At 40.1% G+C, this 11,824-nt stretch overlaps 1 pseudogene; it reads right to left on the bottom strand.

The window, feature by feature from the left end:
- LOC107640106 overlaps positions 5,993-11,824 on the bottom strand; it is an 8,462-nt pseudogene continuing 2,630 nt past the window's right edge.

Here is an 11,824-nt window from a genome sequence, read left to right as displayed (position 1 = left end):
TAATGTTAAAATTAAAAAAATTATTTTATTTAATATTTTAATAAATATATTTGTCTCTATTAGTTAAAAAGTGTTGACATATTATGGTATTGTTATCGTAAACGATGTAATTCAAGTATTTTAAAATTTGAATAAAATATCGTTTTTATTTTTAATGGATAAATTTTAAAATTATCTCTAACATTTAAATAATTCTATTTAAATCTTTAACGTTCTAAAATTGACTTAATGTTGTTTTGCTGTTAGGAATCTGTTAATAAAATTAATGACGAGACAAAATTGAGACGATTTTGAAATGTTAGGGACTTAAATACTCTTAAAATTTTTATTAGAAGTTATGAAATGAATTTAAGGTGATATAAACTAAATTAAAAATTAATTGTTGACTCTTGATAAAAATCCAAAAGTTTGTGCTTAATAATTCTAAAATATTAACAATAAATAAAAATTAAATTCATTTAACAAACATGGGATTTTGTTTTATAAGTAGTCATTTTCCAACAACTTTATTAAGCAATAACTAAGGGCAACTTAACGCGCAGCCAACGCAGCAGCACTTAGCAAGTTAGCGGCATCAATAGCTTAATATTTCAAATTGTCAAAATATACGGAGGTTCATAAAAAATAATTGATATTTATTCCAAAATTCTATTAAAACAACTAAATCAATTTTTAGTATTAAAATTGTATATCTTAATGGAATATGTCCACCTGATAACTTCGTATAATATTGCTAACCATATCTATATATATCATCATCCAAATACAGATATACTAGAAAACAACCTCATTTGGATATGTACGTCCATGGAAAAATAAAATAATTAAATAAAAAATGAAAAAGAACCTCATTTGAATATGTATTAAACTTGCACAATATATATGTAGTCACTAGATAATAAAACCCAGTATGATTGAAGATTTGAAATTTCAAATGCAAACTTCTCACAATTAAATACTTTTCATTGTTATCCTAATCTTCATCCATACTCATTACTCACTAATCACTATCATGATTCATGAATAATAATGCATATTATTGTATCTTGATTAATTTTTCTTATATCAAATAATACACTCAATTGATTAATTGCTAAACAAAAATGCTATAAATATATTATATTAGAAGTTTTTGGCACGGATAATGAGATAGATTGGAGACTTACGAATTGAGGCGGTTACCGGATCGTCTTCTTGAAGCGGTGGAGAGTGGTACCTGCAAAGATACTCCAACGTCTAAGTCAAAATAGATCTGAGAGGTATAAGGTGTGTAGAATGTGTGACGTACCTGAGGGGATCTCTGATTCCCCTTTATATACCAGGTGCTAGTTATTTTATCTTATCTTATTTGGCTAAGATAAGGGAGGTATTTGGATTCGAATGTTGGTTAGAGATTATAGGGCCGGTTTGGGCCGTCATCATCTTATCTTATCTTATCTGGCTAAGATAATGGAGGTATTTGAATTCGAATGTTGGGTCAAGATATTAGAAGTTATTGATCCATTTTTGGGCCGTGAGGATAACCCAATCTTGGGATTGCCGGGTTTGGTGACCTTTCGATGAAGGATCCGGAGATCGGGTCCGAAACAGTTGCCCCCAGAGCATGAGAGCATGCTTGCTTGGTCTCAATGTTGAGTTGTTGGGGAGCCCAGTTCTCTGTAGTTCAGGAGATTGTGAGGGGTTTGGAAAGGACGTGACGTCATCCTGCGCCAATTGGCGGGATGTTGGCGAGTTCTGCTTTTCACGAGTTGGAAAGTCATTAGCTTAGGCGTTAACGCCGCTTTTGTTGATGAGTTTGGTTTTCTATTATCGGGATGCCGTAAGGGGTCTGGAAACGGTGTGACGTCATCATGTGCCGATTGGCGGGATGTTGATGAGTTCAGCTTTCTACGAGTTGGAGGACCGTCAACTCATGCTTGTTTTGTGTGCTCTTTTTGGGCTGTTATTGTGAACTTATTTTAGGCCTCTTGGTGGGGCGATTTCAATACTTTGCTTATTTAGCTTATTTGAATATCTGTTTTGTTGACCTCGGAGGTGATCGGTTTCTGGGGGTAGCCGTTTAACTTATTTAGATATCTGCTTTGTTGGTTTCGCAGGTGATTGATTCCCTGGTCACTATTTTTTGTTATTTGGATATCCGTTTTGTTGTTTGGATATCCGTTCTATTGGCCTCAGGGTGATCGATCCTCAGGCCACTGTTTTTTGTTACTTAGATATCCGATTTGTTATTTGGATATCCGTTCGGTTGGCCTCGGGGTGATCGATTCCTGGGTAGTCATTTACTTATTTGGATATCCGTTTTGTTATTTGGATATTCGTTTTGTTGGTCTCGGGGTGATCGATCCCTGGGTAGCCGTTTACTTATTTGGATATCCATTTTGTTTACTTATTTGGATATCCATTTTGTTGGTCTTGGGGTGATCGATCCCCGGGTAGCTGTTTACTTATTTGGATATTCATTTTGTTGGCCTTGGGGTGATCGATCCCTGGATCGCCGTTTTTTGTTATTTGGATATCTATTTTCTTGGCGTCGGGGTGATCGATTCTCGGATAGCTATTTACTTATTTGGATATCTGTCTTGTTGGCTTTGGGGTGATCGATCCCCGGGGGCATCCGCGTTTAGTTTGTGCCGTCTATACGATTAAACAATTTAAACAATAAATTAAAGTAAAAAAAAGCAAAAAATACAGGGTAAAGAGATAGTCCTAAACGGCCTTGATCTTGTTTCTTTGGAAGGATATTTCTACGTATAGTAGCGTTGTAAGTTAATGGCATTCCAGGATCTCGGGAGCTCGGTTCCGTATAGTCTTTTGAGCTTGTAGTCTCCTTTTCCATTTACCGTCTTGATTCGGTAGGGACCCTCCCAGTTGGGCGTGAGCTTCCCTTCTCCGGGAGTGGGGAGACCGATGTCATTTTGTTGTAAGATGAGGTCTCCTGGTCCGAAGCCTCGTCGTACCGTGCTGTGATTGTACCTTAGGCTTATTCTCTATTTTAGGGTTAGATCCCATAGGTGTGCTATGCTCTTGACCTCGTCTGCGAGGTCCCGCTCTGCTTCTTCGTCGTTTCCTCCCACGGTTTTGCACGGACTGGGGTCTTGGTGTGCATCAAGGTCAGTGAGAAAGATGCCTGCCGTGTCTCGTGATCACTTGCGGAGGGCCAAGCTGGTGTTATGGCACTCTACCGTGACTTTCTGGTCTCCGTGTATCATTTCGATGGTGCCATTATCAGCCTGAAACTTCATGATTAGGATAGGTCGTTGGTCATCTTTCTTCCGATGATGTTGTTGTAGGCAGTGGAGTCCTTAAGAACCACGAACTCGGAGAGGATGGTCTTCCTCTGGTACCAGTTCCGATGGTTAGTGGTAACACTATGAAACTGTCCGATTTGAGGAAGTTGTCTCCGAGTTGGGTCACCCAGTTGCGGTGGGTTTATAGATTTTCGTTTCGGAGACCCAGCTTGTCGAAGATTCCTCTGAAGAGGATGTTGGAATCAGCTCCAGTGTCGACCAGTATTCTTTTCACAAGTTCGGTTCCGACCTTTGTCGAGATAACAAATGGGGCGTCTTCTGCCAAGGTGCCGTGTTGGCAGTCGTCGAGGGAAAATATGGTCGCCGCTGAAACCGAGGAGATTGGTACTTGGTTTCTTACAGCTAGGACTTTAAAATCCTTTTTTAGTGCTGGTTTTGACTTTTCCAACGTGTCCTTTCCAGTGATGACGTTTACGATTTTGGTGAAGTCAGTTTTCGGACTTTCTTAGGGTGCCTGTCGTATCGTCCTCAGGTTACGTCCTTCGCGTTTTGGTGATCTTTCTCTTTCAGTTCTCCTAGGCTCTCGGATGATTTTGGCGAATTCGGGGAGTTTGCCGTCATAGATGGCTTGTTCGAGGGCGTCTTTTAGCTCGAAGCAATCTTGGGTTTTATGTTCGTATCCTCGGTGGTAATCATAGTATAGACTCTTGTTGCCGCCTGTACGTTCCTTCAGTTGTCGCACCTTCAGAAGGATACCTCGTTTTGCTATTTGGTGGTAGATTTCTATGATGGGAGTGGGTAGGGAGGTGTTGTTCGTGACTTTCCTACCCTGGGTGGTCAGTTGGGGGCAACGGGTCTGGGGTGTTCCTTTAGGGTATCTTTCGGTGGTGGGTTACTACGAGGTGCTGTGTTATCGTGCTGTTATTTATTGGCGGCCATGACTTGACTTACCTCTTCGTTGTTTATGTATTCCCTTACGTTTTGGATTTCGTGCATGGTCCAGACTGGCTTGGTGGTAAGGTATTTTCGGAAGTCTTCATTCATGAGGCCATTGGTCAAACAAAGATTGGCGACCGAGTCCATGAGTCCGTCGACCGTTAGGCACTCATTGTTGAGGTATTTTCTCGGTGATTCGTCTTGTCTTTGGGTGATTTCGAGTAAGCTGATCGGGTGCTTTGCTTTGGTGATCCTGGTGGTGAACTGGGCCATAAACTTCTTGGAGACGTTGTTGAAACTGACTATGAAGCCGTTTGGAAGGGCGTTGAACCATTTGATCGTGGGGCCGGCCAAGGTTACCGGAGCATCGGACCGCATCGGCGGCTCCTTCCAAGTTCATCCTGGCCTCGAAGGCCGTTAGGTGTTCCTGGGGATCCTTGGTGCTATCATACTTTATGTCGGTGGGTTTGTCAAAACCTTTCAGGAGGTTGGCTTTCAGGATTTTCTCGGTGAATGGGGTAGCTCCCATTATCATCTGCTCACTTTGTGCTCGCTTGGCCTCCTGGCGGTGCCTTCGGTCGTCCTTGTAGTGTCGGCGCTCCGGATTGCTAGAAACATTGCGATCACGTCGTTTGTCGCGTCGTTGTTTAGGTGACTTGTTGTTCCTGGTTTTGCAATGCGATCGGGTCCTGGAGGTTGCTTGGCTCAAGTGTTCTGGGTGATATCGCTCTTTGGACGTTACTTGGCCTTCGAGGTTTTGCACTCTGAGGCACAGTTCTTAGATTATCTGGATTGCTTTTTCTCCTAGGCCATCGGATGCTCAGATTTTGTCGGGTTTACGATCGTTCTCTTTTGGTTTCCACCGATCCGGGGTTGGCATGCGGTGCATGGTGCTGGTTGTCCTCTCGTGGGTGGGAAAAAGGCTATCCGGAAAGTCGGGTGTTGGGCTTCGCGAGTTTGAGTTGTGGTGGTGGCTTGAGGATTTCTCCTCGAGGTTCGCTGTCATGCCGCCACGACTTGGCAGTATCCACAGACAGCGCTAATGTGCTAGAAGTCTCTGGTACGAGTAACGAGATGGATCGGGGACTTGTGAGTCGAGGCGATTGCCGGATCGTCTTCTTGGAACGGCGGGGTGATACCTGCAAAGACACTCCAATGCCCAAATCAGAATGAATCTGAGAGGTATAAGATGTGTGGAATGAGTGACGTACCTAAGAGCTCTCCTTTATTTAACTGGTGGTAGTTATCTCATCTTGTCTTATCTGACTAATATATGGGAGGTATTTGAATTCAAATGTTAGTTAGAGACTGTAGGGCCGGTTTAGGTCGTCATCATCTTATCTTATCTCATTAAGATAAGGGAAGTATTTGAATTCAAAAAGTTATTGATCTGTCTTTCGATCTTGTGGATGACCCAATTTTAAAATTGCCGAATTTGGTAACCGTTATGAGAAAGGACCAGAAAATCGGGTCCGAAACATGTACCAACATATATTAAATGTTTATCTATATATTTACACGTATTGTTTTAAACATGTTAAATATTTATTTTATATTATACTCTATATAAATAATTGACTAATGATTTTTTTTTATGTATATACATTATAGTTGATCTCTAAATATCGACTGCTCTGCTATGTGCAAGAATATTTGTACATTTTAATTATTTATAAATTTTGACACGAATACATAAAAATAGTAAGTTTAATCTTCGTTTGTGTGCAGGTTAAGTCCAAAGTTCATGCGTTATATATCGAGCAGTATTTTTGGTGACTGAAATAAACTAAAAAAAGAAAAACTAAATAAATGATCTTCTTAAATAGAGGGACAATCCTTTTTAAGACTACTCTGAAACTCCTCCCAAGGTGAAGGAAGCTCCACATGAGAAAGTTGTAACTTCATCGCCATCTTTGTCATAGTATCTGCCACTGTGTTTGCATCTCTCATAATCAAACGAAAGTAAACACGTCAATTCCAATGCATGATATCTCTTATTTTGAGTACCAATGGATTAATAAACCCAAAACCATCTTGGTGATTAGTAACAAGATTAAATGCTTCCACACAATCCGTCTCACAAATAACATCTCGTTGACCCACATCCCAAGCTAAGAGATATCCTCTCCAAATAGAAAATAATTTCCCTTGAAGAATACTATTATTCTCAATCATTCCCAAACACCCCATTTGTCAACTCCCATTACAATCTCTAATAACACAAGCAAAACCAACACTATCACCCGAACCAAGATAACTAGCATCACAATTAATCTTGAAAGTGCCAATGGATGGAGGATTCCAAAAACCATTTAGAGTAGAGGAAATGGACATACGTTATAATTCAAAAATATTCCTAAGCTCCTTTTCTGAAGTTAATACCAGACAAATCACTTTTTTCGGAGGCCAAGTTTCATGAGGATTAAAGATGTCATTATTCCTTGCTCGCCATATCCACCAAAGTCCCAAAAAGAACTTGAACAGATGCTCTCTGCTATGATACAAGAACCAGTTCTTCAAATCCAAACGATGACAGAAAATATCCAACCTGTGCCATACAAGCTGAGCTTTTGGGCAATCCCGAATACAATGTAAAACTGATTCCTGGTTAGAAAGACATCTTGGGCACCTATCCGATGACGACATCCCTCTTCTAAAGCGAAAACTTATAGTAGGAAGAGCCTCCTTAAGACACAACCAAGCCAAAAACTTATGCTTTTCCGGAACAAGCTGACGCCAAAGCCAAAGCTAATTCTCCCGCTCCTCCCAACCAAAAAGCTTCTTACACAACCACAAGTAACCACTGTGTGAGTCATAGACTTTTGCAGCAGACCCAAACCAATACCAACCCACTTCCGAACCTGCTTGCACATTTGGATTGTAAGAGAGAATATTACCTTTCAGATTTTGAGATAAAGGAGAATAAAGAGTATCCAAATGCCACCAACCAACCGACCAAATATCCTGTATCCAGATATTCGAATTAGAAATGTGAACATAATCCATGTCGTTAGATAACCGTTCTTCTCTCCTCTAGCTAGAAAACCAAAAATTCTGGTTCAAATCCCCAATACACCAAGCAAACCCATCCTTCAACACTTTCCAAGCCTTGAAGAGACTCCTTCAAATGGGAGAGCCCTTATTTTTAGGACAACTAAAACAATTATATAGAGATGATCGGTATTTGACATCCAACAATTGGACCTATAACTTGTTTGGCTGCTAGAAAAAAGTCTAAATTAGCTTCCCAAGAAAAGCAGTATTCACACAATAAGGATCTCTAATCCCCAACCCTCCATATTTTTTTGGAGTAACCAGTACCTTCCAACTAACAAGATTCAATCCTCTTCTATCAACTTGTCCTTTCCAAAGAAAATTCCTCATCATAGACTCTAATTTACTAATGATTCCTTTGGAAAAAATAGAGACCTGCATCTGGTACATGGGAATAGCGACTGCAACAGAATTAACCAAGCAGAGTCTACCAGCCCGATTGAGTAAACTCCTTTTCCAGCTTGCTAGTCTACTTCGAATCTTATCCAGGACACCATTGAAAGCTGAACGGGTCACCCTAGAATGGCTAAGGGTAACCCCAAGATACTTGCCCAAGTCCTAGACAAATTTGATAGAGACATTCTTGGAGCAAAGCGCTTTAGACTTCTCCACATTAATCTTCATCCCAGATGCTTTGCAAAAATTCTCTAAAACCAACATCACATTTTGCACTTGTCTCTTTGTATCTTTACAGAATAGAAGCAAGTCATCCACAAACATTAAGTAGGATATCCTTGGTCCCCCTCTAGAAACAGCAACCGGCTCCTACAAGCCCAAATCAACCTGATGACTAATAAAGCATGCCAATCGCTCCATACACAACACAAAAAGATAGGGAGACATAGGGTCTCCTTGTCTAAGAACCCGGCTAGAAGTAAAGCCATTCAGACGATTCCCATTCCAAAGAATAGATAAGGAGGAAGCAGTGACACAAATCATAATCAAATTAATTGTAGGAATAGGAAAACCAAAGCTCTTAAGGGTATGAGCTAAAAACCTCCAGTCAACTCTGTCATAAGCTTTCTCTAGATCAATCTTAAACGCCAGTGTGCCTTTCTATGATTTAGTCTTATTCATAAAGTTGAGGACTTCTTGAGCAATAATGATGTTGTCAGGAGTTCCTCGTCCCGGAATAAATCCTCCTTGAAGCGGGCCAACAATCTCTGCAAGATGAGGACGGAGCCTATTAACAAGGACCTTCGTGATGATCTTGTAAACTACATTACAAAGACTAATTGGCCTAAAATCTTTCATAGATACCGGTGATTCAATCTTTGGAATAAGAACCAATAAAGTCTCCATCATTCTCGGATCAAGAGTAACACCAGAGAATGCCTGCTTCACCATCTTCCAAACATCAAGACCAATGATCTCCCGATAATCTTTGAAGAAGAAAGCTTGAAACCCATCAGGACCCGGAGCTTTAAAGGAGTTCATGTGAAAAACAGCTGTTCTGACTTCCTCTATAGTAACTGGTGCCGTAAGATTATTGCAAGCTTCCTCATTCAGAGAAGGAAGAGGCACATCACCAAGGCAACCCAAATCAACATCATCTAAATGACAGAATAAGCTTTTATAGAAAGACTCTGCTTCTTGACTCAGAACCTCTGAATCAGTTTCCTACACTCCATCCTTGAGAAAAAGGCCATGAATTTTATTATGCTTCCTTCGCACAAGAGTTTGAATATGAAAGAATTTTGTATTCCTATCCCCGAACCTTACCCACTGCTCTCTGGACTTTTGGAACCATAGGAGCTCTTCTTGCACTAGAGTATTATTATAATCATCAAGCAATTGTTGCTCTTTTTGACGCAAATAAATGCTATCCACCACTTCCAAATGCTTTTGTAAATAATTAATCTGCTGCTCTAATTCACATTTCTTAACAAAAATGTTACCAAATACCTTCGAGTTAAATTCTAGTGAATTCTTCTGTACTTTCGAAAGCTTGCCATGAATCCCTCTATTACCAGACCACCATGACTGATTCACAATATCCCTATACCCTGGATGAGTAGCCCAAGCAGCAACAAAACGGAAAGGTCGATTCCCTTTAGGCTGAGGACGACCTTTACAACGCACCAGAATAGGGCAATGATCAGACTGAAGCCTATTTAAAACTTCTGCATTAAGCCTCTGGAAAGATAGATAACCAACTACTATCTATACAGACTCGGTCAAGCTTTTTTGCCACGTCAACATAATTTTTCACCCTCCTGTACCAAGAAAACTGTCTCCCAATAGTCTTCAGATCAAACAAACCACTATCTCCTAATGAAGTAGCAAACATGTCTGCTCTTTGATGAGAAAATTGACAGCCCTTAGATTCATGAGAAAATTTGACTTCATTAAAATCACCAAGAACAATCCAAGGTCCTTGAAATACCATGGATTGTGTAACAAGATAATCCCAAAGGAGAATCCTTTTATTAAATTGAGGACTACCATAAATACCACTACACCTCCAAACTAAATTATCAGATTGAACCTCAACAGTAACACCTTGATCAAAAGCATCAATGAACTTACAACAAATACCCTTCATAGAGGATAGAAACAAAATACCCCCCTTATGCCCCTCTGCTTCCACTATACCAACAGAGTGATACCCCAACCTTTCCCAAAACAATTTTAAATGCTGAAAATGGGAGTGAGTCCCAACCACAATAAAAAAACAGGTCTAAATTTTCTAAGAAGTTCTTTACAATGCACTCGAGCTAACTTATTAGAAGCTCCCCTAATATTCTAAACAATCATATTTAAACTATCCATAAATAATAGGGATAGAATAAATAAGAACATAAACTCTAAATAGAATCACCAACCTCAATAGGTGGTTTGTCCTGCGGTACTGACACACTCTGATCCTCAATAATTGCAACCTTCGAACCCCCTAATGCTGCACCTGCCATGCTTCCATCTACTAAGGTTTCCTCTGTTACGCCACCATTTTTATCAACTGGCGAGTTCTGCAGGGAGGAAGGCCGCAGACGCTTCTCTAGAGAAATTTCACGACGTGCAGGAGTTATACACGATGGAGATGGCGCAATTTCATGTTTTTCTCGCTTCCCCATCCTAATGCCAATTGATTTGCCTCCATCACCATGCAAATTGGGCCTTGGAACCCTTCTCGAACCATACTTGTGCTGCTTTTCATCTTGGTCCTTCAAACCTGATGGCCATTGTGAATTTTTCCTTACGCAGCACATGTTGCCAGCCGTCTCCATCATTTATGCATGCCTCATTAACATGACCATTAGGTACGTAAGGACCCAATAATTCCGTAACCGCATCCTTCTCTTTAACAACTCCTAATTTCTCACCTGAATTACGAGAATTCTCACCCAAATCGCCAGCTTCCAATTCAGCCTCTTTTTGAATCTCAAGATTGTTGTGTGGCACTAGTGTCGGGACTTCATTATTTTTTTCATCATCACCAAAAGAATCACCGTTTCCTTCAAGGGACTCCTTCTCCCTGCACAATGATTTATCATACCCATACCGTGCACAAGTAGAACAAATCAGCTGTAAACTCTCGTACTCCACTTCATGAGTCATACCCTCCACTATAATATGTTTGATTACAGGCAATCCAAGATTAATTTAAACACAATCTCGGGCATATTTTTCTCTTTCTGCAAGCTTAGTGGCCAAGTCTACTTTCACCAGAACCCCTATTGCAGAAGCAATTCGCAACATTGCTTGTTCCTGGTAACACCAAATTGGAAGTTCCGAGACTCGAATTCATACTAGCGTTGATCCGAAGGATTTTTTGCATGGCCTAAAATCCATGTCCCATGGCTTTACTGTAACATAGTGACCGTCTATCAACCACGGACCACCAAGAATGACTTTCTCACGGTCCGCAGCCATATCAAATTTAACCAAAAAATACCCAAACCCCACATCCAACAAATCAAACCCTTCTTTGATGCGCCATACTATCCGAAACTTATGCATAAGAGCCGTGTAACCATAATGCTTATCCAGCACCTTGATCACGATGACTTTCTTATAAGGTTCAGCTAGACAACTCTTTGCCTCCTTGGTAAAACTGACACTTAGTGGACGAGAATCACCCTGCTTACCTGTCACCGTCGCGATACCATCGCTAGATAAAGACCCTACTAATGCAAAAGTCTTAGACTTTTCTGCACCAATGACCTTATCTCTAAAAGAGACATTTGATGACTTTTCTAAACCCTCTCGAAAAAAATCCTCCTTTACATAATTTTTAAATTAAAAAAATATAAAATTTACTAAAAAAAAATTAAATATTTGAATTATACAAAAAAATATTATATTCTATCTATTTATAAAAAAATAATCTCTAATAAAGAACAACGTAAGACGGATTTTGTCTTTAAATTTCCTTAAATCTCTACTAAAGCAGAAAACTTAAAGAGATATATACTTACCTAGGAATACATTATATGACGAGGTATATTTTCAGGGTTAGAGTACATGAGTCTCTCTTACTCTCTTCCTCTCTCGCCCCCGCTCGCCTAACTCCCACTTTGTGCCACTCTTTCTACCGGTACGGTAGCCTTCTCTATTCCCCCTCTCGCACCCTCCCACACATAGGC

The sequence above is a fragment of the Arachis ipaensis genome, chromosome B05, assembly GCF_000816755.2.
Source record: "Arachis ipaensis cultivar K30076 chromosome B05, Araip1.1, whole genome shotgun sequence".
NCBI classification, from domain to species: Eukaryota; Viridiplantae; Streptophyta; class Magnoliopsida; order Fabales; family Fabaceae; genus Arachis; species Arachis ipaensis.
This window is presented reverse-complemented; position numbering and strand designations above follow the sequence as displayed.